This window comes from Malaya genurostris, chromosome 3, assembly GCF_030247185.1.
Source record: "Malaya genurostris strain Urasoe2022 chromosome 3, Malgen_1.1, whole genome shotgun sequence".
In the NCBI taxonomy this organism is placed as follows: Eukaryota; Metazoa; Arthropoda; class Insecta; order Diptera; family Culicidae; genus Malaya; species Malaya genurostris.
The window spans coordinates 269653559-269680935 of record NC_080572.1 but is presented as its reverse complement, the minus strand read 5'-3'; the positions used below and the strand labels follow the sequence as shown (position 1 = coordinate 269680935).

The 27377-nt window shown below is 38.5% G+C and overlaps 1 protein-coding gene across 2 annotated transcripts in view; it reads left to right on the top strand.

Moving 5' to 3' along the window:
• The window catches only part of LOC131438070 (uncharacterized), a 145573-nt gene that overhangs the window by 9993 nt on the left and 108203 nt on the right, over positions 1-27377 (top strand). The window lies entirely within an intron of this gene.

Genomic DNA, 27377 nt, shown 5'->3' with positions numbered 1-27377 from the left:
GTTAACTATTATATGTCATTCCAGCACCGGAACCGGAGAACCGGTATAATATAAGTCGGCCACCAACTAACATGACGTACAAACTCTACTAGTTTTTATTCAAATTTTGAAGTTTTTATACGATTTTGTCATCGCACTCTGAACGACGGTTTAAATTTTTGTTGAATCCGAAAATATGCAGTAATTTTTGGTAGGACCATAAGACCTAACCTTTCATTTGACCCTAAGATCGGAAATGTCGTTTCTGCAAACTCAGAGAAAAGTGAGTGAGATCCAATTTTTAGCATATGACTATTTTCTGTCGTCGTTAATCGAAAACCGGGAACCAGGATAGCCAGAATCGGGTTTTTAGCTGCCTACTGATAATGGCTATTGATTTGAGGCACCGTGAGACCTTTCATTCGAATCTAAGTTTATAAAAATCGGATGAGCGGTCTCTGAGAAAATCGATTGCACGTTTTTAGTTTATTGTTCACATTTTACCCCATAACTCCTGAACCGGAATCCAGATGAAATTCAACAGCAACCTATGAGACTACAAGGCCTTCATTTTAAATCTTAGTTGAAGAAAATCGGTTGAGTGGTCTCTGAGTAAATCGAGTGCACTTATTCTTCATTTTCTTGCACATTTTACCACGTTACTCCCGAACCGGAAGTCCGTTCCTGGTAAAATTCAATAGCACCTTGTGGGACCAAGAGACCTTTCATTTGAATCTAAATTTGTGGAAATCGGTCAAACCATCTCCGAGAAAATCGAGTACCCATTTTTATTCCATACACACACACATAGTCTGTACACACACAGACATTTGTTCAGTTCGTCTAGCTGAGTCGAATGGTATATTACTTTACTGTCTTGGTATAAAATGCCTCCATCCAACGTTTTTGAAATTTTTCCATTTTCATATTATTGTTTTTCACCTCAAAATTGGCGGAAAATTTAACGTAAGATCACGTTTTTTGCTAAAAAAATATATCTTGAACTGTTAAAAAATCAAAATAATAACTTGAGAACGACGAAGAGGGGAATTTCTTTTTTTACCTTTTTTAATATATATATATATAAAAAATAGGTATAGAATTCGCTCAAACTTAAGAAAATTTTTCCGAGGCCCGGAGGGCCGAATGACATATAGCAATCGATTCAGAACGACGAACTGAGCAAATGTCCGTGTGTGTATGTGTGTGTGTCTGTATGTGTGTTGTCAACTAAGAGGTCGAGATCTCAGAGATGGCTGGACCGATTTTGATCAAACTAGTCGTAAATGAAAGGTCTCCCCGTCACCCAAAACGCTATTGAATGGTTTTGAGATCGGATGTCTACTTTTTGAGTTATACGAAGTTTTATGTCAAAATTTTTTTGACAGTATCTGTCACAATTGACCTTGAAAACAGAATATGTTTTCAGACTTAGATTCCGCACGGTAATAGCTATCCAACAAGCCATAGATTGTTAAAATCCGTCCATTTTTAACGGAGGTATCGAAATTTTTGTGTGAACGACTTTTCTCCCTATTCAAGCAGTAGGAGTTTTGAGCGCTGTATGACAAAAAAATGCTTGGGAGCAACGGAAAACATGATTTTTTATACTGTTACATACAATTGTTTCTAAATACCAAAAAGACTGTGTACAGCATCCTTTTTCATGACATTTAGCTTCGGACCGATTTTAGCACGGCTCATTTTTGGCAACATAATCGTTCGAATATGACATATATAAACCAGATGATGGCAGATTTTTTTTTAAATTATATTGTTTTAAACTACTTACAGCAATAAATGCTGGAAGAACATAACATCAATATACCATTCGAATCAGTTCGTCGAGACAAGCAAATGCGTGTGTGACAAATAATTTCACTCGATTTTCTCGGAAAATTTCTTTTCTACAAATTCAGATTCATACGAAAAGACGTATGCTCCCAAACAAAGTTCCTGAATTATGTTTGGTTCTGACCTCTGGTTCCGGAACTACAGGATGATATGTGAAACGAAATCAAAATTGTGTAACTCATTCTTCTCGTAGATGGCTGAACTGATCTAAGATTCAAATGAAATCTAAGAATCATCTAAGATTCTAATGAAAAGTATCAAGATTCTATAAAACATCTTGCTCTTCAGTCCGATCCAACTTCCGGTTTCGGAGATACATGGTGATTAATATAAAAATGTCCATTTCACATACATTAATGGTTTATCGGGTTAGCAGATTTGGATAGTCGATAAAAAAAAACTTTTTTCAGTTAAAGTGGTATTCAGTTGTCGATTCAGAAGGGACGTAAAAATTTAATTCGTTCTATGATTTCTCAAAGATGTCTTCACTGATTTTCAAATATTTTGAAACAAATGTAAGCTACTCAGGTGAATTTATCTGACTTCGGCCATACCGATTTTAGAATTCCGGTTCCAGTATAAAATCGTTTCTCAAAGCTCAATCGTTTTCTCAAGAAAGCCTAATAAAATTTCAGAAACAAAAATTTAAATTAAAATAAACGTATATACAAAAATAAATTAATTTTATACATACACACAAAAATTAATTAATTTTATCCAATTATGACTTCCGGTTCTCGAATTACATGATGATGAATTTTTAAAATTCAAACCGATATAGAAGATGACAATCCCGAATAGCTTCAAAGTTGGACTCAAAACTGTTGTAATATATTCGTCATATGGCCATACGAATCGGTTTAGGTTATGCTGGTTCCTGAATACCGGCTCTGGAAGTACCTTAAATTACCGTAAACTCTAAAGTGGAACTTGCATATCATGGCATCTTTAATCGATTATCACACTTCTAGATTTAAATTCGATCCGATTTGCAGTTTCGACATTACAGAGTAATGAGTGATTAAAATCTCAAATTGTCGCTTAAAACGACGGTCATTAAAATAATGTCATGAAAACTTAAACACCGAAGAATATTCATGCAAAAAACACATGCGGATTGATAAAAAAGGTATCTTCTCACTGCTAGGTGGATTAAACACGTTTTATTTTAGATGATTCTAGGTTTATTTTAGATGATTCTATCGTGTTCATCGCGCAACGTGATTCTCAAAAGAGGTTTTGGAGAATGCTCTGTTACCTCCTTACTTTTCAATATTAATATACGGCAATTTAACGAAATATTTTTTAAATGATGCTTTGTAATGTCAAAAAAAGTTTGAATAAATTTGCTTAAGCTGTTTCTTCGTAAAAAATTACTAAAAAAGTGGTTTTTGATTCAAATTATTCCTTACTCCCTCCTTAACAAAAATGCTTTTTTTGTAAAATCAGATCAGATAGAGCGTGGTAAATAGGTGGTAGTCGGATGGGACTAGGTGTTGTGAGTGAGCCGCATGGCTTTCCACTGGACACTCATGAACGCCCTTTGACTTGTGCGGTGGTGCATTGCCGTGAATGAAAATCACCTTTTTACTGACTATTTTTCGCAATCAGTCGAACTTTACACCATTACTATTTAAATTCCATGGTTTGCCAATAGCAACACAAAATATAGAACACCATGGACATGAATTAGGACAGTCTGGTAAATATTCGCGTCACTTCACATTTTCATCCTTATAGGCGGAGCTAACGCAAGTGAATTCTTTCTCCATGCCATCAAAAATATGATAGTATTACATTTTCAACAGTGTAAGATAATTTGAAAAAATTTTTTTTTCTTAAACTTTTTGGAAATAAACTCGTCGCGCTTATTTTTCACGACTATTGATCAAGTTCGAAGAGCAAATGGCAGCTTAGGCTTGTTTGAAAGCTTCTATTAGGCTATTGATCAAGTTCAAGTGATGTTACTTTCGGTTTCGAAGATATAATGGTATAAGTAACGTAACCGACAAAATACGTTGTTTTTTTACCGCTCAATTTGCTCGGAAATGGTTGACACGGTTTCAACAAGCATAGACTTGCTTGGAAGCTACTATTGAGTCAAGTTCAAAGATCAATGGCATAAGTGACGTAATCGACTGACTGCAGTTTCCTCATCGGATCAAGATTCTCGAAGCTAATCAACGAGTTTCGATAAACTTAAGCGTCAAACATTCCCGGTTCGGGAGATGTAATCTTATACATGACTCAACCGAGTTTTTCAGTTTGCCAAAATTTCTCGACGATGTCTGAAACGAACTCAAAAGTCTGGGACACGTTTGAGAGCTGCTATTAGGATATTTGATAAGCTCGGGTCCCGGTGAACGACCAAAATGGTTAAAGCCGGGGTGAAATAAATGATACTATTTAAATGGCAAGAGAAAAGTATTATTGCATCACTAGGGGTATTAAGAAGGTTTTTTTTATTTATTGGTAAATATTTTTGCCCGTTTGTTGTAATTATTTTGTCTCACATAAAAGGGTTTTTAATGACTTTCGCTATGCATAAAAAGTGGAAAACACTGTTTTAGTGAATTCATTCATGATTAAATGTGTATTACGTGTGGAATATATCAATTACCATGTTCACATTCAACTTCGGCATTTCTCCTGATTTTTTTTAGCTAAGGAGTGTATCGAAAAGTAGTTAACAACATTGATTATTGAATAAAAAAGCGAAAAAAAACATATTTTGGCATCAGTTTTCGATATATTGTAGAAAAATTACATTTTCATGCATTTCACTGATTATATTGAAGAAAATCCTAGTTTATGTGAAACGCTCGCACTTTGCACTTGACATTCTTCATTGAATTCTGCACAGTTACTTTTGTGACTTTCCTGGTGGCAGCTGTCCAGTTTGTTTTTGAACTCCTGCATGTTTTGGGACACTGTACCTTCCTTCCAAAAGTGCCGCTTGACAATTGCCCAATACCTTTCAATTGGCCGGGCAGTTCGGTGGGTTGATGTCCTTTTCCACGAATTGTACAGTATTTTTTGACAACCACTGTAGAACGGAGTTGGCGTAGTGGGCTGAAGCCAAATCCGGCCAGAAGAGAGGAGGAGCCTTATGCTTTCTGTACAGTGGCAGCATTCTCTTCTTCAAACATTCTTCCTCGTACACCTTGGCGTTAATTCTGCCCTTCGTGAAGAAAATATACGACCGCAAACCGCAGGTACAAATTGTTTGCCAGACCTTTCTTGGCGTAGGTTTCGTCGTCGATCAGGATGCATCCGTCTTTATTCTGTAGAATCCGGTTATACAGTTTTTGCGCTCCTGTTTTGGCCTGAACTTGCTGTACCAAGGACTTTTTCGGCACCTTCTGTTTCTTGTACGTTTTCAGAGAGTTCCGAACTTTGATCCGTTGAATCATCCCGATGCTGGTGTTGAACTGCTTGGCCAAATCCCGCGTCAACGCCGATGGGTTTTTCCTTATGTACTCAACCACTTTTAAGTCCAGGCCGGGCTGGCTGGGACTCGTTTTCCTACCGGATCGGGGCAAATCCTTCATGGAAAGGGTCTTACCGAACTTCTCGATAATATTTTTAACACGTGTGGTGCACTTTCATCCGTTTTGCAATTTCGTTGTACGTGACACCACTTTCTGAGCACCAAGTGTGCAGAATTTTCTTTCGCGTTTCCGGATCAATTCGACTCATCATTGAAACGATAAACCGTACCGAAACCAATCGATTGCGCAGCTGTTATTGACATGTAAACAAACATGTCACCGCAAAACACGCTGCAAAAAATTAAGCCATTTCAGAGTAATAACTGTTTGAATGTTGCTAACTACTTATCGATACACTCCTTATTGAACATTTTTATCTATTGAACAACAATACCAAAATGCCACAACTGTTTCGAGCGAGCTATTTACTCAAGAAAAAACAGATTTTTTCCGCTGAATTTCTACCACTAGACAGACGATGATGTGCTCTCCGCGGGTGCTGTGTCGGTTGCCGGAGTGCGAAACTTACGTAGGTCGGGCGGCTGAAACCACACAGGCTCATGCCGCGGGTGGGGGCGCGTGATTCGGTGTCAACGGTAGCCTGACTAGATGCAAACCACGGAGCGATGATTCATCCGACAGCTGCAAATCTGTGCTAAATACACACACTTTTTGCTGTTTTACGCTGTTGGTGTTATGATGTGTGTTGCAGTTCGACATTGACTGCGGCGACGGCTCAGCTCACGAGAACTATGCAGATTAGAAATTCTGCCGTTCGTTCGTTCGATCGTTGAGTTCAGGTTAAGTGACTTATACCGATTGATCATGGCTTAGCGATGCAAGAGACACACAAAGGGATGACATGTTTGTTAGTTGGGATAGCTAGAATAATTATTATAGGTCGATTGACAGTATATACCAACGTTTTGAACCTGTAACATAAAATGTAGGTTAGCGGGTTTGAGAACTAGCGTTTGTGTCCCATTTTTTTTCTTTAGTGTTGTATAATGCTGTCATTTGTCATTGTAATGAACAATTTCCATTATTTTTTGGTGTTATCTCGTCGATAGCGGGCCCGTTTCAGTAATCGATTTCTAAACGAAGTCGATTGTCAGCAAAAAAAGCGAAAGCATCGCACAGCTGGTCATGATCATGAAACTCACACCGACAAACGTTTTTTCAGTTTGAGCAAAGAACTAATGTATCGACGATGCGAGAAGGTACTTTGCTAAATTGACATTTACTAACAATGGAACGTAACTTTACTCGATGGATGGCTAGTTCTAATGACAGTCTCGACCTCCGTGCGTTTTCTAGTACAATCGCTAAACGGTAACGGCGGAGTGTCGAGTAGAAATTGTGACTTCGAATTAATTACCCGGTACAAGTCTGGATTTTATGAGCGCAGACTTTTAAAATAATTACTGAAACAGGTTAACCGGCACGATTGTGATTCGTAATGTCAGGTTAAATCTTAACGAGTCATTTAGTTGCTCTTTTTTATCGATTCCTGAAACCGGGTTTCAACGGTTTGAATTACAGAAAACAATGCTTCCTTCTTCAAAACATCCCGTGTTGGATGTCAAATACTCACTAGGCATTTGCTTTCGAGATTGACTGACTGCGATTAACATATACTAAATCACCTACTCCTGGAGCGATTCAATTCTCTATCGTGTAACCGATATCTCTCTCTTCCGTCCGAATCATCTAAGTCCCGCATTCTACCGGCAGCCGGAATAAGGCAGCAATAATTTAGGATAACGGACAGCAACACCAGCCCGCGCATTCGTCTCCATTCCTGCGATCATAGTATAATCCAGTTACTAGCAGTCACCCGCTCTCCTGTGTAGAACCGTCATCAAAATGTAGCGTTTCTTGTTATGCAAATTTACACTCATTTCGTTTTGTTTTCTTTTATTTGAAGCACTCATTCTCGCTTCTCGCCGTTCAGCGCTTTATCAGCGCTACCTGTCCTTTAGTTTCAGCTGATTCTAAGGTTGTGAAAATTGCTGTTCAATGATGCTTATCTGCACACGCAACGTTAGCAGCCATTCTCAGCTGTTCCACCAGCAAACCGCGTCTCACTACTACGACTACGACAGTGCGGCACAGTCTCTCCTACACACCCTCAGAGTTCCACCGTGGCTCTGAACCAACTGTACCATTCACCAGCCAGCCCCGGTTGGTGCAGTCGCGTTGTGTTCTGAATAGTCACAATATCTGGATTATACGAATAGCACTCCCAACCAAAGCTTCCCCCCTTGTGCAACGATCTCGCATTTGGCGTCGCTGTCGAGCCGTGCGATTTTAGTTTCGCCGGTATCGACTTGAATCTATTTCAAGGTCAATGAATTCATTGTATGTAAAGTTTTTTTTTTCATTCAGCAATTACTCTAACTCTAGGTGGTGGTGTGCACACTGTCAGGCCTCTTCTGACTGGCCGCTTTTGGGAGTGCTGCTGTTTGTTCAATGTTTCAAGTACCGACCCCTTCATCGATCCACTTGATCTGATCCAGTTCGGTTGAGTAGATTCAACTAAAGAACCAAAAAAAAAATCAATCATTATTCACGTACATTAAGCCAATTTCCTTTGTGCGGGTAATAATGGTGTGAGATTTCTAGGATGGAACACACAGCTCTATTCGGACGCTGTCTTTCGTCCAATGGTGTTGTTGGTTTTAAACCTCAGACGCATCGCTAACGAATGCTGATTTTGTATATGCTCGGTTAGAGTTTGCTTCGGACGAATGGTGTCTGTTTTATGAGCACTATAAATTATTGAATCCAATCAAAACCAGTGATACTGGTGGTTGTCGTGTTTTGCGATGTTATGACAGAATTTCACATAATGTTACACTAATTTTCATTTTACTGAGGATTTGTTGGTATTCTCAGTTTAATTACGTTGGTAGTCAGATTCATCCACGATTTTTGTCCGCAAGATAAGTTTGAGTGCCTCACGGATGTTACCAATTTCCGACAAATTTTGACAACAAAATCAATAGTATTTTTTCATATTATCAAATAATAGTTTTCGCAAACTATTTCTACGAAACCTGATCGGCTTGATTTGATATCAAGGGGAACGTGCCATTTGAGCCAATTTGTTCTGATTCCTGATGATCACTCCACTAAATCTTACGCATACTTCTTGACCGAAAAGGGCCGTTTGCATCATCAATTCAAAATATTGACTTTAGTTTTTCTTTTGGGAATAGCCAAAACGCAAAATCCGTTGAAATTTCAATTTCAGAAAATATATATCCTGAAAATGGTTAATACGATTGATTTGATGCCTTCGGCTATGTTTAAGGTAACTGTTGTGACTAGATGAAGAAAGTATACACTTTATAGAAAAAGTTGCTAATTTATTTCCAAAATAGAACTTTAATATCGATCGTCTCAAAATAGATTCGAATTTTCGTTTCGTCTTTGACTCATCAGTGCGTAGCAGTTTATGTTGAACTGCTAGCACGACCTGACAGCTCAGCATGTGCACCTAGCATAAATGTGGGGGTTAAATGAAAAACGTGCTTAATCCACCTAGCAGTGAGATAATACCTTTTTTTTTTATCAATCCGCATGTGTTTTTTGCATGAATATTCTTCGGTGTTTCGGTTTTCATGACATTATTCTAATGTCCGTCGTTTTAAGTGGGAATTTGAGATTTTAATCACTCATTACTCTGTAATGTCGAAACTGCAAATCGGATCGAATTTAAATCTAGAAGTGTGATAATCGATTAAAGATGCCATGATATGTAAGTTCCACTTTAGAGTTTACGGTAATTTAAGGTACTTACAGAGCCGGTATTCAGGAACCAGCATAATCCAAACCGATTCGTATGGCCATGACTATGACGAATAAATTGCAATATTTTTGAGTCCAACTTTAAAGCTTTTCGGGATTGTCATCTTCTATATCGCTGAAATTCGATTTGGCCTTTTTTGAGAAAACGATTGAGCTTTGAGAAACGATTCGATACTGGAACCGGAATTCGAAATTCGGTGTAGCCGAAGTAAGACAAAATCACCTGAGTAGCTGTATAGCTTACATTTGTTTCAAAATGTTTGAAAATCAATGTAGACATCTTTGAGGAATCGTAGTGAGAATTAATTTTTTGGGTGCCAATACAACCAAAAATGAAATAAGTTTATTTGGTTATCGACTATCCAAATCTGCTAACCAGATAAACCTGATTAATTTATGTGAAATAGACATTTTTATACTAATCACCCTGTATCTCCGAAACCGGAAGTTGTATCTGACTCTTAAAAAACAAGATGTTTTATAGAATCTTAAAACTTTTCATATGAATCTTAGATCGGTTCAGCCATCTACGAGAAAAATGAGTTACACAGTTTTATTTTCGTTTCACATATCATCCTGTAGTTCCGGAACCAGAGATCAGAACCAAACATAATTCAGGAACTTTGTGTGGGAGTATACAACTTTTCATATGAATCTGAGTTTGTAGAAAACGGTTGAGTCATCTCCGTAGAAAATTGAGTGAAATTATTTGTCACACACGCATTTGCTGATCTCGACGAACTGATTCGAATGGTATATGGCTGTTATGTTCTTCAAGCATTTATTGCTGTAAGTAGTTTAAATCAATATAATTATGGAATTGCTTTCAACTGGAAAATGATGCCATCATCTGGTTTACATATATGTCGTATTCGAACGATTATGTTGCCAAAAACGAACCGTGCTAAAATCGGTCCGAGGTAAAATATCATGCTGTACACAGTCTTTTGGGTATTTAGAAACAAATGTATGTAATAGTATAAAAAATCGTGTTTTATGTTGCTCCCAAGCATTTCTTTGCCAGACAGCGCTCAACATTTTAACAATCTATGGCTTGTTGGATAGGTATACCGTGCGGAATTCATGTCTAAAAACATATTCTGTTTTCAAGGTCAATTGTGAAAATTTTGACATAAAACTTCGTATAACTCAAAAAGTAAACATCCGATCTCAAAACCATTCAATAGCGTTCAGGGTGACGGGGAGACCTTTCATTTGCGACTAGTTTGATCAAAATAGGTTCACACACACACACACACACACACACACACACACACACACACACACACACACACACACACACACACACACACACACACACACACACACACACACACACACACACGGACATTTGCTCAGTTCGTCGAGCTGAATTGATTGGTATATGACAAACTTTGAGCGAATTCTATACCTATTTTTTATATTTATAAAAAAAGGTAAAAACTAGCACGACTAGCAAACCCTTAATTGGTTTCGTCCGAGACGTCAGTTTAGATATTGTTATAACGAAGTGAAGTTTTAACTCATGTTTTCGTGATTATTACTAAGGGACTCTTCACAAAACTTTTATATGAATATTGATTGAGAACAAAAAAGTTTGTTTGGGTAACCATAACCATGAAGTGTAACCTTTTCAATCTCAAACAGTTTTAACCCAAGTTAATAGTAATTCTTCGTTTTTCGAATTTTCGCTTCAAGAGACGGCTTTAAATTCTAAACTCATCTCATCCTGTTTTTCCGGAACCGAAAGTGAGATACGAATAATGGTCCAAAAGCAGTCTATTTTTATATGTTTGTGAAAATGAGCTTAGCTGTATCTGAGAAAATGAAGAGAGTTCCGTTTTTAGACTTTTTGACTCCTATTTCCGGTACCCTTGGAAACGGGAACTGGGAACCGGCATAGCTGAAATAACCAGTCAGTTTAGCCAGCAACTAGCATAACCTAGAAATTGAAACAGTTTTGACCAAGTTTAGAAGGATTTTTACGCTTTTATCGCTCTATATAACAGGTTGCCATTTCATACACACTACTCTGTATTTCCGAAAGCGTAATTCGGATCTATATAAAATTCAACATTAACGTATGGAAACATAACACATTTCATTTGAATATGAATTTGCGAAGATCGGTTTAGCCGTTTCTGAGAAATTTTTAGTGATTTCAGGTTTGGAGCACACGAGCTTTTATCGGTATATCCGGAACCAGAAGCGATGATTCGGTTAACTCAAAGTAAACGTATTTGGCCATATACTGATCATACCTGGCTAATTGATTTTTTTTGTGTCATGTTAAAAACACCCTCCTGAAAATTGAATTTTTATACTTATCAGCCTGTAATTCCAGAGCCAGAAGTCGTATCCGGATGATTTTGGTAGAGTTGTATGGGGTTGTAAGACCTTTTATTTGAACATATGCTCGTGAAAATTGGATGAGCGCTCTCTGAAAAACACGATTGCACGTTTTACGTTCATTTTGTACATTTTACCCCGTAACTCCCGAGCCGGAAGTCGGAACTCGATGAAACTCAATAGCAACTTATAATCCAGACCTTTAATTTGAATCTTAGTTAAAGAAAATTGGTTAAGTGGTCGCTGAGAAAATCGAGTGAGCTTTTTCTTAATTTTTTGCACATTTTACCCAGTTACTCCCGAACCGGAAGTCAATAGCAACCTATGAGTCCAAGAGACCTTTCATTTGAATCAGAAATTCCAAAAAATCAAAAAATTGAATTAAAATGAAATTGCTCTCTGATATCACCTACTTAGGCATTATTATAAACGTATTCTTATTTATTTGTAGAAGACGTCGATTTCATTTCGCATTTCACAATGTTTTCATTGGGCTGTCAGATGGCGGCTTCAACTTGTACGGCACCCAATCTCCAACATTTCGCATTAGTCCTAATGGTTTTAGACGTTGGAAAACAGAAGTCGTTTTGTGAACATTCCTTCATGTATATTTCACTGTTCATAGAACCAGTTGTGATGACTGGGTGCGGAATCTTACCGCAACCACAGATAGCTTGCCAGACCACATGTGACTTATGGAGATTTTTATCTTGTATCGATGTCTCGGTATGATTCATTTATCATAGAATGGACACCGGTGCGTGAGCGAATTCTTCTCGATGACCCGTCTAAGCATTACGGGTTAGCACGCTGCTGTGGGTATTCACCCTGAAGTAACAAACGGTCGCTCATTCTCGTAAATTTTTTGATCCGATTCAATACGGGCAGTTGATAATTGCGCTAGAATCATTTTACTTTTGCCGCTTATTCTAACTATGTTCATATAACCTTTGTATAAGTTATGTCTATGAAAATATCTGTGAATGCTACATACAAGGGTTTTGAAATATTGTAACCTAGTATGAGAATCATCAATTCGATTTTCTGCGATAATTGTCAACTTGCGATTCTCTCTTGGTAAATTCCACACAGCGCCGATCATTGCAAAACTGTGTCCAAGAGTGGCAAAAACTCGCTCATGAGGCTCGAGTTTTTCTATTCATCAGCTCATCTCACGATTTACGATGCTATCCGTAAAATGATGGTATAGATGAAACTCATCGCTGATCTAAACAAACACACTCACCTATACAGAGCACCCCTGACATCAAATTATGATGGCATTGATGGTTCTTAGTTTTGATTTTATAGCATCTAACTCTCAAAAGTGAGTACTGAGTTTGGCATTACCGTACCGAGCTACACCGGTGAGTGTATGCTTAAACCACAGAGCTGCCAACACAACCCAGATTTTCGGTTTTGTTTTTGCTGGTACTCAAAACGACCACGAGCATTCATGTACGAAAACAATAGTCGAACCGTAGCGTGATGTATACCATAAACGATTGAATTTCATGTCTCGAGCTAAACACAACTGGCTACTGAACCGAATGCATTTTCCAACATACGAGAACATGTGTTGAGAATTCGATTCGAACGTTGGCCGACCATGGAAACTCTGGTGGATGGGGAATACAAGCGAGACAGTGTCATAAGAATCTGATTCAATGTGTTGATGTACAAACATATCAAATCACAACTCACAAATCGTCTCTCAGTGGGTTCTAATATTTGATGTGCACTCAGTGCTCATCTGCTCATTGCTTGACACTACGATGTTGAGACGATGTTTTCTCTACACAAATGGTTACCCAGTTACTCAACTCACTCAGTGATACTTCTAAAACCGATTTGCAGGTGAGCTGAACTCAGTGACGATGAAGTACGGAGTTGATTATTGCCAGCCCTGACTGTATCTATTTTGCTAAGGGCCGTGAAATACTCAGAGTATGAAGTGGAGCGAAGAAATTTAGAAAAATTCTCGCACGGTTCATGCATTGAGAGGAAGCGAGTTCTTGTAACATCATCTACCAGAATGACGATGTTGTGTACAATTACGAGAAATGTCGAGCCGCTATCTGTCAAATTATCGGCAATCACCAACACTGGGTTTCGTCGTCCACGATTAAAGACTGTTCCAGAAAGTATGGACGCACTTTGATTTCGCTGTAAATCATTCATAAGTGTTAGATATTCAAATTTTATTCGTTATACTGATAATATTAGACTACAACAACAGAATATTATTCTCAACGTTTGCTACTTAGCCATTGTAGACTAGCTGGCGCACCTTCTTGCAAACGTTCCTCATTAAATTCCGTACAGACTTCTTGGCGACAAGTTTTGACACTTTTTTCCAATCTTTTTCGAACTATTGAATGGTTTCGGCTGCGGAGACATGTTTCCTAAGATGTGCCTTCGTTAATGCCCAAAATTCCTCAATTGGTCGAAGTTTTGGGCAATTTGGTGGATTCATGTCTTTTGGGACGAAAGTGTCATTTATGGTAGTATACCATTCTACCCTTGATTTAGTAGTGGCAAGAAGCAAGATCTGGCCAGAAGCCAACAGGATCCTTGTGGCTTCGAATCATGGGTAGAAGTCGTTTTTGTAAACATTTCTTGATGTATATTTAGATGTTTATTGAAGCTGTGGTGATGAAGGGTTTCGAAATCTTACCGCAGCTACAAATTGCTTGCCAGACCATAGCTTTCTTACCAAATTTTTCGACTTCAATCTATGTCTCGGACTGGTTTAACACGTGCCCTTCTCGCACCGTATAATATTGTGGTCCCGACAAGAATTTGTAATCGAGTTTCACGTAGGTTTCGTCGTCCATGATTATGCAGTTCAAATTTCCAGCAAGAGTCGTGTTGTACAGCTTTCGAACCCTCGACCTTATCGATGCTCCTTGTTTCGGACTACGTTTTGGTTGTTTCTGCTTCTTATAGGTTCGAAGATTCAAACGTTCTTTAGCACCAAGAACATTTGACTTCGAAGTGGCCACTTTTTTGGCCACATCCCGAACTGAAACCTCCTTCTTTTGCTCGAACGCCTTCAGTGTACGTTTATCCAACTGAGGGTTAGCAGGACCTTTTTTCAACCCGTTCTCGGTTTATCCTCAAAGGTGTTAACCTCACCGAACTTCCTGATTGCATTTCGCACGGCTATCTTTCTCAGTGACAGTGCGTGTTTTGTACAATTTTGTACACAATTTTTCGACATTGTTCTGCTGAAAGTCCACGCATTTCGAAACAATCTAATGAAAACCAATAAACAACTGCACAAGCGGTTAGAGAAGAGTGTAAACAACAGGACGTAGCCATAAAAACTGACAGATTCTGAACCATTGCGAAATGGCAGCGGTTTTTGATTGTGTCCATACTTTCCGGGACAGTCTTTAGCTATTTATTGAAAAAAGTGAGCAAGTTGTAAGTGTTAACAGTCTATTACCGTACTCTGTAAATGTAATGAACTGACTGCTAAATAACCATTTGTTGAAAAATCGATAGAAAATTACCGAGTTCTTGGAATTTTTCTTAGAATGTAATTTTTAAAAGCAGCTAATAAAAGTAGTGCTATATGCTTATTATATATGGGACCAAACAAGATGGAAAATTTCCAATCTATTTTGATTGAAACATGACTCAAGTAAAGAGAGAATTAGTATAAAATGAAATTTTTACAGCTGGTATAATATAAACACAAACATTCAATTCATTTTCTAACCAGCTTCTAACTAACGTCATCGATGCTCTCACCGAGAGACCCTGACAAATCGTGAGCAAAAACCACTCTTTCCCGTTCGTCGTATGCCAGTGCACTCGCCACGTCACTGTGTAATGGTGTTAGACACCATCCATCGACTCGACTCACATTCCAATCCTATCGCGATTCTGGCATTGGGTCCCCGTTTGGGTCGGTCGAACAGCCGAGTGCCGTGGCAAAGTCAATGAAGCTTTGCTCGCGGTCTGCACCCAATCGTCGGAATACCTGTATATGTATATATGTTTGTACGATGTGTGCGTGAAAACTCAAGTACTCAAGTTGCATTTTGGTAGCTTTGGCGTTCAACTGTACTATGGCCTATGGCCATCACGAGCATAGGTTTGAGCATGTTTGACAATCATAGAGTATGTGGTAGAGTATTGTTTTTGGACCCCATTGGTCCCACCCGACCTGAAGTCATGCGCTATGCGGTTTATCCATCCATCGGTTTGATGCGCTTTTGCTACCCGGCGCGAAGGACTGTGTGTGCGATGTTGACTTTTCAGACAGCTACGTAGCCGCACTTGATGGTGTAAATATTGAAGGAAGGCTGCGGCAAACAGAACACATTCAGTGCATGTTAAGCAGGCAACTCCTCTAGGTTCAGCAAAAGCTGACTTGAACCAAACCACGGTGCGAAATTAAATATACAGAGTCCGAACTAACTTGTGGGCGTATGGTCGAAAGTAAAACTATGCACTAGGGTTGAATATGGTTTTGGGTCCTACTCCGGTCGGTACCGTTTTGATGTTTCATTGTATTTTTATAGGTCTAACGTTTCGATCTGTATAGTGTGATCTTGTAGGATTTTAGCGATGATGGTGATTCTCACCGTGCTAAAATTCGTTTTCTTGAACGTTTATTTTCACTCACAAGTTAGTTTGCCGCTCGAGCAAACTATCATGTGTTTGCAGAAATTATGTAAACACCGGTACCGTCTGTCGGGCACTGTTCGACCGGAGAGCATCCAGCACTAAAAAAAACTGCAGACGTACGAACCGTTTGCGACAAAGTCAACGTACGTTTCCATTTCGTTGGACTTTTCACAGCTCACTTATTCAAACAAAGAAACTATTTACCTGCGATGATAGGGACAGTGGTTTACAAAAAGATTTATTTTCCATTCTTTTGAGTTACTTGCAGGAGAAATGTGCACTGCGTGGAGTCACACTAAAGAGAAAAATAATTTGAATAAACCATCCATACGCAGCCATAGATCGCCTGCCACCGGGTTGGTTGGTTGCTCATCGTTAAATTTGGCATGCAGTTTGTGATGCCTCCCAAATCTGTAACAATTCACACGTTTCACCAATCGCGCGCAATCAACCTAGTTAGACTACTTTTTTCGCATTATTAGTTGCCAATTAGTGCCTGACATCGCGGAAGGAAATTTTGTCATAACACACCACCAACTACGGCGTGTGTGCGACGAAAACCCGTGGTTCCTGTCGGGTCTTACCTGCGTGGTAAGACAGAATGACAAATGGTTTTCTCGTGTGATGTTTTTGGTCCAGAGACACCCGTGGCCCCGTTTCCGATGATCGATTAGGAAATACCGGGGTTCGTGGCTTGGGCGCGTTGGTGTCTATCGTCCGAGCGCGAGTGCGACGTCGAGTCTGGTATACGATTAAGGTCAGGTAAACGAGAAACATGCGAATCTGTCTGCTTGTGGGGGATGCTTGTGAGGATATCGCATAATTGCAGGCTTATGTAACGCGAACTGTGTTCGGCTTTGCAGTGTGTTAGATAATGTCGACTGGATTAAATAAGGCGAATATGATTAATTACTCCTGCGGAAATATGCAACCGATGAAATTTTTTTTGATGATAGTGTTGTTTTTTGTCCGTTGGAATTATATAGAATAGAATTTGGTAAATTTTCTGTTCCCTATTCGAAATATTATTTGAAGCTCAAAATTCTTTTGATTTATGATAAACGAAATGTATAATCAAATGAACAATTATTTTGCAATAAATATTATTTTCGAAACCTTGTTCATTTGTGATGTTAGGTTGTGGACATATTGCTATTATATCGTTTATTTTTAACCGGCGTTGCATTTTTTCTGTCTATCGACAGATTTTTATCAGCACTTGTAACGAAAGCAAATTATAAACTATAAATTTGTTACGGTCTAATAATCGGGAATCGCTATGTAGTACAGAATCGATCAAACAATTTCATATTCATGCTCGTTGCCAAGGTGACAAGTTGTACTGAACAAATTATTTTACTATATTTTTACGGTCGAGTTACAGGTTGGTGAAATAAAAGAAGATTCGGTACATTATATAGTTTTCCTTGACATATCCCGAAATGCAAAACAGACGGCTGGAGCTATGAACACTGTATCACCTGATTAGGTTTTCGTTGATTTCGTTCAGAAATCACAGATAGGCCGTCGTTGAAAATGTCGATAAAATCACTGAGATAATCGAAGTTGATCGGCATGTTAATAGCCGTAGCATCGCTCAAACATCAAGTTTGAACCATTTGCTCGACTCTGGATTTAAAAGTAAACTTGATTTTTGACACGAAACACATTATTCCTTCTGCGAAGCTTTGGCCAAACGAACAGTAACTGAGGGAGATAAGAAGGACAGCATTGTGGTGGAAGTGCAGTGAAGCTACTCAAACGGTGACCAGTAATCCTGTAATCCTGTTGTATATTTGGTGCAACCAGAAAGAAATAGTTTATTATGAGTTGCTTCCATATCAACAATTGGACCGTTCAAAGTTAGCGATTGAAACAGAAACGTCCAAAGTTGTCCAACCAAAGTGGTGTCGTTTTTTTTTGTTTCGATTAAAGAGGTTTTAACCTTAAGGTCATTCGCCTCTTCGGGGCAGAAAAACTTTCTGACCCTATGTGCGGGGCTGCGTGAAAGGGCATTGACTTACCCATCACGCTATACCCGTCCCTGGGGTCGTTTTCCATCAACACAATGCTAGGTCACATAGTCTGTACTCACTAGTCAGAAACTCCGGAATAGATGATAAGACGTTTTTATTTATTCTCCATATTGTTACTACCTGACTCTAAGCGAATGTCATGTTTTTCTTGCATTGCAAAACTTTGCCATCGACAAGAAATTGACATCAAGAGAAAACTGTGAAAATCAATTCCTAGAGTATTTCGCCAATAGGGACCATCACATTTATGAAAGATTCATTATGCAAAGCAAATCCTTGGTTTACATTCCTTATGTTGAATTTGACAGATTTCGCAACCGATTCATAGCGCACAGAATCATTGGATGACGATTAAACTGACATTAAAGTTGCTGTCAGAGTGAACGCGATTTGCGAAGGGAAGCGTTTTAATGCGATGCACTGTTATCGCATCGCTGTCACTGTGTCATGTTTGCTTTCATTGAATGTAACAAAACCGGACGCGCGTGCAGACGCATCGCGAAACGCGTTCACTCTGACAGCATCCTAATGTTGATGTCAGAGTGAGCGCGGAACGCGGACCGAAGCGAAGCGATTCAATGCGATGCACTTTTGCCGCATCGCGTTCACTCTGACAGGTTTGCTTTGATCAAATGTGATTAGCTTACACGCGCTTCCAGACGCTTTCACTCTGACAGCAACCTAAAAATCCTTCCAGGTCGGGGCTCGAACATACAACTGGCTTGTAGCCTAAACGAGTTTCTTCTTCCCCAATTAATTTCAGCGATTGCCGATTTTAATCAAACTAGTCTCAAATAGAAAGTATCCCTTCCGCTAAAACGCTATTAAATGACTCTAACGTTTACTTTTTGAGTTACCAATAGTTTTATGTTGAAATTTTCAGTTATTGGAAGTACAATAACGCAACTTTGAATGCAATTGATTCTGAGTATTCCGAAGTTTTTTTCATGCAAACGATATGTACCACCTGAAAAACCTTGTTTTAATCCACCTAGTGGTGTAATGCTGCCTTTCTTATATTTTTCCTACCATCATAAATATTCCTGTGGAATTCTAAAAACAATTGTTCATTGCATAGAACTAGGAAAGTTTGTTCGAACGTGATCTAGCAAAATCTACTATTCAAAACACCCTGCATTTCCGGAACCGGACGTATTTTTCACAACGAATTCAGGAATTCTGTATGAAACCGTAATCCTTTTCTTTGAGTCTAAAAGTTTGTAAAAATCGTGTGAATCTAGCCATCTTGTGGAAAAGTAAGATCAGAATCAGAGCTAATTGGCTCAAGTGGCATGTTACCCGCGAAAAAAACCATGTAACTGGAAATCCACGTAAAAACCGCGTAACTCCGGAAATTCGCGTGAAATAAAACCCTGTAGTTTCGGAAATCGGCGTGGAAAAAAAACGGAAAAATTGAGTTTTATTTTAAGCCACATGTCTTAGAAATGCATGAAACGGTATAATCTCTAAAAAAGTTTTTTTTGAAAAAAAATCGACTACAGAATGAAAATTTTTAAGATTTCCGAAATCGAGTTTTTTCTATATCAAATGTCTTAAAAATGCATGAAACGTCGAGATCTATTGTAATCTAAAAAGAGTGCCAGAGAGTTGACTTAACACTATAAAATTCGAGATAACACCAGATCTGGAAGTTTCATTCATTTCTAAGGCAAAATAAGAAAACTTGATAACTTTGAAAATTTGCGTAAAAAACCGCGTAACTTGGGAAATCCAAGGAAAAAAGCTATGTAAAAACAAAACCGCGTAAAAAAATACCTCAGTGTAGATCCTTTTGCAGTTTTTGATCACTATTCCCAATATTTCCGAAACCTACATGTCCTACAAATTGGACCAGTTTCGAACCTAGTTAACAACTTTTCCCTCTCTCACTTCGTCGCTTTAGGTGGCGCTATAAAATTTTTAACGCTTATCCCAGTAGCTCCGGAATCGGCAGTCGGATCCAGATGAAATTCAGGAATTTTATTTCGGATTTTAAGACCTTCTACTTAGACCTAAGTTCATGACAATCGGCTAAACCATCTTTGAGAAAATAGTCTGAGTTTCATTTTGGAGTATTCAAAAACTATTTTCGATGCTTCCGGAATCGAGAACCAGGACAGCCGAAATTAGTTTGATAGGTCGTCTACTAACAATGACTAACGGTTCGAACAGTTTCGAGCCCAATGTTATTTTTTTCACATTTTTGTCTTCGCCGCATAAAATGACGCTATACAACTTTCAACACTCTTCACCCTGTTATTCTGGAACCGAAAGTTGTATTCGAATGAAATTCTAAAGCTTTGTATGGGATCATAAGACCTTTAATTTGAAGCCTAAGCTTGTGAAAATCGGTCACGATATATCTGAGTAGTGTGAGTGAGTAATCAGCTTCGGTGTTGGTTTTCTTTTTCTTTGTAGTGTGTACGATATTCATCAGAGCCCGCTGTGTGCATTGTTCGTAAAGGCGAAATGTTTTTTTTTTCTTCTGTGCCTGCTCGCACCAGTGCGTACATCGTACATCGTCATTTTATATGACGGTTTGAAAACTTTGTCACTCATCGTAATTGCGGAACCAGAAGTCAGATCCGACTGAATTTTCACTGTAGCTTTTGAGACAATATGAGCTTCAATTTAAATCAAGATTTATGAAAACCGCTCAAGCATCGCTGAGAAATCGAAGTGAGTTCTACTTTTGAACTTTCTCTACCTTCGGTGCTTCCCGAACAGGGAATGGGCAACTATTAGTACCGAAACAAGTTTTTTTTTATTTAATATTCCGGTTTTAACCTAACCTAATCTAGTTTATATGTCTACAAACTAATAAGTTCTGCAAACAAGAAGAATTTATCAGTCACTTTTATGGGGTTTATACTTGTTTTTTTACCATCGTTTTCCAATTATCGCACTCTAGTTCCGAAAGCGGAGGTCTAATCCGAATTTTCTACAAAATTTTAAATATTTTTTCAAGACCTTTCATTTTAATCTTGGTTTGTGAAACCCGGTTAAGCCATTTCCGAGAAAATTGAGTGCACGTTTTATACTTATTTTTTTATATTATCCTTTAACTCCGGAACAGGAAGTCATATACAAATGAAAGTCATTAGCAGACTATGGTACCACGAGACCTTTCATTTTAATCTAAGTTCGTGAAAATCGGTTCAACCATCTCCCAGAAAAGTGAGTGCATATTTTTGTTACATACATCCACACATACATACACAGATACACATACACACAAACATTTGCTCAGTTTGGTGAGGTGAATCGAATGATACATGACATAGGGCCCTACGGGCCTCGATTATAAAGTCGATTTTCGTTTTTTTCAAAAACCAAACTTCAGTATAATCTCTGTTCGAGTTTCGTTCGTTCTCTTAATTTTTTATGACTCAGAGTGGAATTCTTGTAGCAAAAAATCCTTGAATGGAATTTATTGTAAAAAAAATGTTCAGAGTCAAAGAAAATTCGAAATATTTTTTTAGATTTAGACATTTCATATATTTCGTTAGTATAAAAAAATGCTCTTTAAATACTTGCATCATAACATGTTGACAGTCAATAAAACGGTACCAACGACAGCCAAAAATTATCCGGTCGCAGAACTGATCATGGAGAAAATTAAAAAATATACTCGATTTTTTGATTCTTAAAAGAACATAATATTTGTATTTTTTCCATGTTAAACAAGTTTGAATGCTAAGATTATGTTTGCTAAACATGGTCAAAAATGATTGCCGCTGATTCGGTGCGAACGACCACTTCTCCAACTCGCATAACACCTTCAAGTGAACTATCATTGGGTGTCGTAGCAATTGGACGATGTTCGTACTCTAAAATTCTATTCAGTTATAGCACTGATATCAATTAGAAAAGTTTTGCATTTAGGGGTTAAAACAGTTCCGTTATAATTTTATAGCAACATCAATTTACAAAAAAGTAACTATTGAGACACACATCACGTCCGAAACGAGCTGCATTACCACGAAAAGAACCAATTCACGGAGCACAAACGTTTGGAAGTGATTTTGCATTGACCTTGAATTTATCTTTTTTTCCGTGCTGCTAACTAATCTAAATAAACGATAACAGCTTGATTCAAAACGAGTACAATAAAGGTCACTATCCGTTGCTTGTTTTATCAAGTACATATGGGAAAAAATCATATCACTAAAACGTAAACTGCTATTTAGCGGGAACTTGTCTAGACATAATCAGTTTCCGATTCCATGACCGCACGAAACCGTTTCGTAATGGTTGTAGGCTGAGAAAATTCGTCAACATTTAACAAACACTTTTTGATATTTTCTTATCTTAATCCAACTGAATTCTTTTCGAGTTCCAAAGCATAGTTTAACTGATGATTTCATAATGAAAACATCTGATCATATCATGATGCAGTCGTTCAAAAAATGACAGGACTTGCACTGGTATGCGCTTCGAGGGCAACCGTTGCTACCTTGAAACTGCTACTGACCTGACCGTACAAACATATACAGCTAATCGGTGAACGCGCCTCGTTTTCGATCCCTTCGGATCAGCTGTTTGAACTTTTCATGAATCCACTCGGCGTAACAGCCTAAATTGGATGGCCCGTCTGTTCCGTTCCGTTCACGTTTGCTAATAGCCTCGTTCCGCTCGAAAATTGTGTGCGGTATGACGATGGACTTCACTGCACCGCGGTTGCTGCTACCCACCACCAACAACCACCAAAAGAGGAATTCCGCAGACACATTCTGGCAGTTCCATCCGCCGCTGTTGGTGGAAACAAGAAACTCTCTGGTGGTGCACTATGTACTCGCGGCCTTGAAAGCACACCGGCAATTATTTAACGAACTGTGAACGTGTGCGATTCGTAAACTCAACACCATGTTTCGTCATTCTGACCTTAAGTGGTGTTTTTTTCATTTTTCATATCGTTACTGTTTTAACGTTCACATCACTGAAAGGATTTGTCTGCTACCGATCAGCTGCAGCTCTCATGCATCCGTCGAACAGAAGGGGGGAAACGTTGGCCGTTCGATTTCCTCGATCCATTCCGATGCCACGAGAAGAGCGATGAAGTTCATTGGCGTCAACATTAAAAACTGCTTGTTTGTCACGCTTGCCAATTTTCTGATTTGTTTTCTTTTATGCTTTATGTATTCAAGAATAAAAAATTCTCGGACATATTTATGTTAATTGATTGACAAGTGCTGCCGAGATTCTTGTAGTTGTTCGAAATTCTTTCACTGATTTTTGACAGTAACAATTGGTTGTGGTTATGTGATTATGAATACTTCCCGAAGTCCATATCCTTCCACAACCGTCATTGCTGCTATCTGCCAAGCGCAAATCAGGACTTGGGCGCTGAACGATGGCTGATACGTTGAGCGTACCGTGCGAAATTGGCCGCATCGTGGTCCATTGGAACAGCGCCACAGCCACTTCCACTTGGCCGGGTCGGTGATCGTGCGCGAACGCGCAAATAAGTGATATGGTCTTGAAATACTTTTCACCCTCGCCCGGGCATCGTTTCCTCCGCATCACTTTTGAACTTGAACGGCCCAACTTGCTATTACCGCAAAGTGTGCAAAAAAAATAAAAGAAATGCACACTCAAATGTACATTGTGTTCTAACGTTCATAAACACCAGCTTTTTATTGCCAGCTCGAGCAATTTAATCTTCCCAGGCGTTTATCGGATGTTTATGGGTGTTGTACTGCAGTTTGTTTCGCTATTTCCTCTTACTTAATTGTGCTGAACATATCTGACCGCCGAACGAGAGTCTGAGACAGGAAGGGACCTTTCTTGTTATGTCGGTTTAGCCTCGTTTTGCGAGCGAACGGATGCGTTCCGAGAACTCGGGGTTGAATAGATGCAATTGCAAAACTGTACTACCTCCGGTTGAATAAGTTACAGTCATTACACTGAATTTAAGCGCATTGATGAGCCCTTTCGTTTAGTTCTGGAACAACGTAAATTTGTGCTTGCCCTAAAGCATAATTAATGACGAAGAAAATAATAAAGTATATAAATACACAAGAGAATAAAAACGGGTGGGTAATGTCAAAGGAATAACCGGATTGACATAAACATGAAAAACTGGCACAGTTCCGAATACTTATACTCTTATTAGTTTATTGGTTACATAAATCTGTGTAAATTGTATTTGTTTTTTTACAATCGGTTGATTAGAAAACCAAACGCAGAAAATTTTAAACCGTTAGATTGATCAAAACTTGTCTATTTTCTATGCAGTATGTCTTTGGAGTAGAATCCAATATTTCGAATAAACACGAGATCATCTCATGTAGCAATAGCTTGTGAAGGATCATACGCAGCTTGCATTCAGACGACTAAATTTGATTCTCTGATACCTATATATTTATCGGCGCATTTAGGTGTAACATCAACCGTCGTGTTCAGTTCCTTGGGGTCGATTTAATGGTCATCAAAAAATCTGATTAGTTATATTTTTAGATACTTAGTAGTGTTGAAGATATTGTGTGTATTTATCCCAAGTTGCATCACTTAGCCCCGCCTCAATGAAATGTTTTCATCAAAAAGATTGGAACATTATTTAAATACTTTCGATTCCTTGCAAATGGCAAGCAATCGGCGCGTGTTTAGTTTGTGTTCTTCAGTTTTGCCTTTCTTCATAAAATTACTGGAAAACCGATTTTCAAACGAAGCTTCGGAAGCTTTTGTTGTCAAAAATGAGCCCAAATTCGCATCAGAAATTAATCCACTAGGTGGATTAAGGATTGGTTTGTATAAACAATTAACATTTTTCGATCTTGCCAATACTCCAGTTTGCATCCTATGTTATACTTCTCACCATTAGTATGCAGTATTCGGAACCAGCCAATCACACTCTTGGAATATAGTAGACGCACCTACATAAAACACTAATAATAAGAATAGAAAGCTAGCCCAAACAGTTACTCTTACTTATAATACATATTTTATTTACGTCGAATTTGGAAATCTCAAAATTTTTCCCAAAGTTGATTTCTTTAAAAAAAATTTTAGCTATGTACTTTTTTCACGCGAAGTTTGTTTTACCTTTTTTTATATATATAAAAAATAGGTTTAGAATTCGCTCAAACTTTAGAAAAATATTCCGAGGCCCCGAGGGACGAGTTTCATATACCAATCGATTCAGCTCGACGAACTGAGCAAATGTCCGTGTGTGTCTGTATGTGTGTTGTCAACTAAGAGATCAAGATCTCAGCGATGGCTGGACCGATTTTGATTAAACTAGTCGCAGATGAAAGGTCTCCCCGTCACCCTGAACGCTATTGAATGGTTTTGAGATCGGATGTTTACTTTTTGAGTTATACGAAGTTTTATGTCAAAATTTTCAGTTTTTTGACAGTATCTGTCACACTTGACCTTGAAAACAGAATATTTTTCCAGACTTAGATTCCGCACGGAAATAGCTATCCAACAAGCGATAGATTGTTAAAATCCGTTCATTTTCAACGGAGATATCGACCTTTTTGTGTAAGCGACTTTTCCCCCAGTAGGAGTTTTGAATGCAATGTTTGGGAGCAACATGAAACACGATTTTTTTTTATACTTTTACATACAATTATTTCTAAATACCAAAAAGACTGTGTAAAGCATCCTTTTTCGTGAAATTTTGACCCGGACCGATTTTAGCACGGTTCGTTTTTGGCAACACAATCGTTCGAATATGCAGAGATGGCATTTCACCAGAGTGATACACGCTGGAGTCAGATTATTGTCCACACCGAGGATGCAAAAAATGAAGCACCGCACAAAGAGGAAAGCGCACTTCTTCTCAGTGTCGAATAAACAGCATTTGAGTGTGTGCTTGTGGTTAAAACAGCTGGTGCGAGTGACACACATTCTCTTCGCATGAATCGCTCACACGCGCTCTCGTCTAAATACACCCAAGTGACCACTGGCGCGTGATGGTGAGCGAACACTTCTGTGAACTTCAATTAATAGAGAGTAGATCTGGCCTTGCTATGAAAAATTTGCAAGAAAAACCGAAAATTTTACGATAAATTGTTTTATTTTGCTGATTTTGCGTGTCCACGCTTCTTCTACGCAAACCATACAGCAGAGTGCTCACCGGCGTGTACACCTCTGTGAAAGTATCTGCATCCACCTCAGAGAATTTATTAGCTAATGCTCTAGCACTTTGGTGCGATTCAGTGGAAGAGGTAAAAGTAAATAAACAAACGCACTCATGATGCGTGCACACTTTATACATCAGTGGTGTATCAATGTGAAAGAGAAGAGCTCTCGTTGAAGTTGTCAGTGCGAGGGAAGAAATTTTGCTTGCTCTTCGTCACACAGAGGAGATAGACATCTCTGCGAATATGGCATATAAAAACCAGATGATGGCAGAATTTTCGAGTCGAAAGTAATTCTATAATTATATTGTTTTAAACTGCTTACAGCAATAAATGCTGGAAGAACATAACACCCATATAGCATTCGAATCAGTTCGTCGAGATTAGAAATGCGTGTGTGATAAATAATTTCACTCATTTTTTTTCGGAGATGACTCAACCGTTTCCTACAAACTCAGATTCATATGAAAAGTCGTATGCTCCTATACAAGGTTCCCGAATTTCCACATGCGAATTGATAAAAAAAAAGATATCATTTCACTGCTAGGTGGATTAGGCATGTTTTTTTTTCTGAAGTTACGCAATTTTGTTACGCGGGCTTCCTAAGTTACGCGGTTGAATTAATTTGATGGATGAAGTATATCCTTAATGAACGTCCAGAAATTTCAATACAAATTTCAGCAAAAGTTGTGAAAAATATCTACTATTCTCTTACCCATATGCAAAGTACCCGCATTTCAGTCCCATTTAGAGCAAATTCAATGTATTGAAATATTGGTTGGTTGCGTATCACCATTATTTAGTGCAATAATACCAAAATTTAGCGTTTTGAAGAACAACAAATTAAAACGAACGGGACTGATGTGCGAGTATCAGCAGTACACATTTGAATGTTTATCGACACAATACAGATAGAAACTTTCTGGATGTGGGGTACACCCCACTTATTTGCAATTGATTCTACCTTCAATTCATCCGTTCGAAGCCATGGTCAAAATACGACCAAATACAAAGCATAAGTGTGTTGACATCATTCATTCATTCGCGGCTGCCGAGCGGGAGCGTGCCTCGATTAGGTGCCTTCACCAAACCGGTCACTGGAGTTCGATTCCATGGCCTTCCATTCA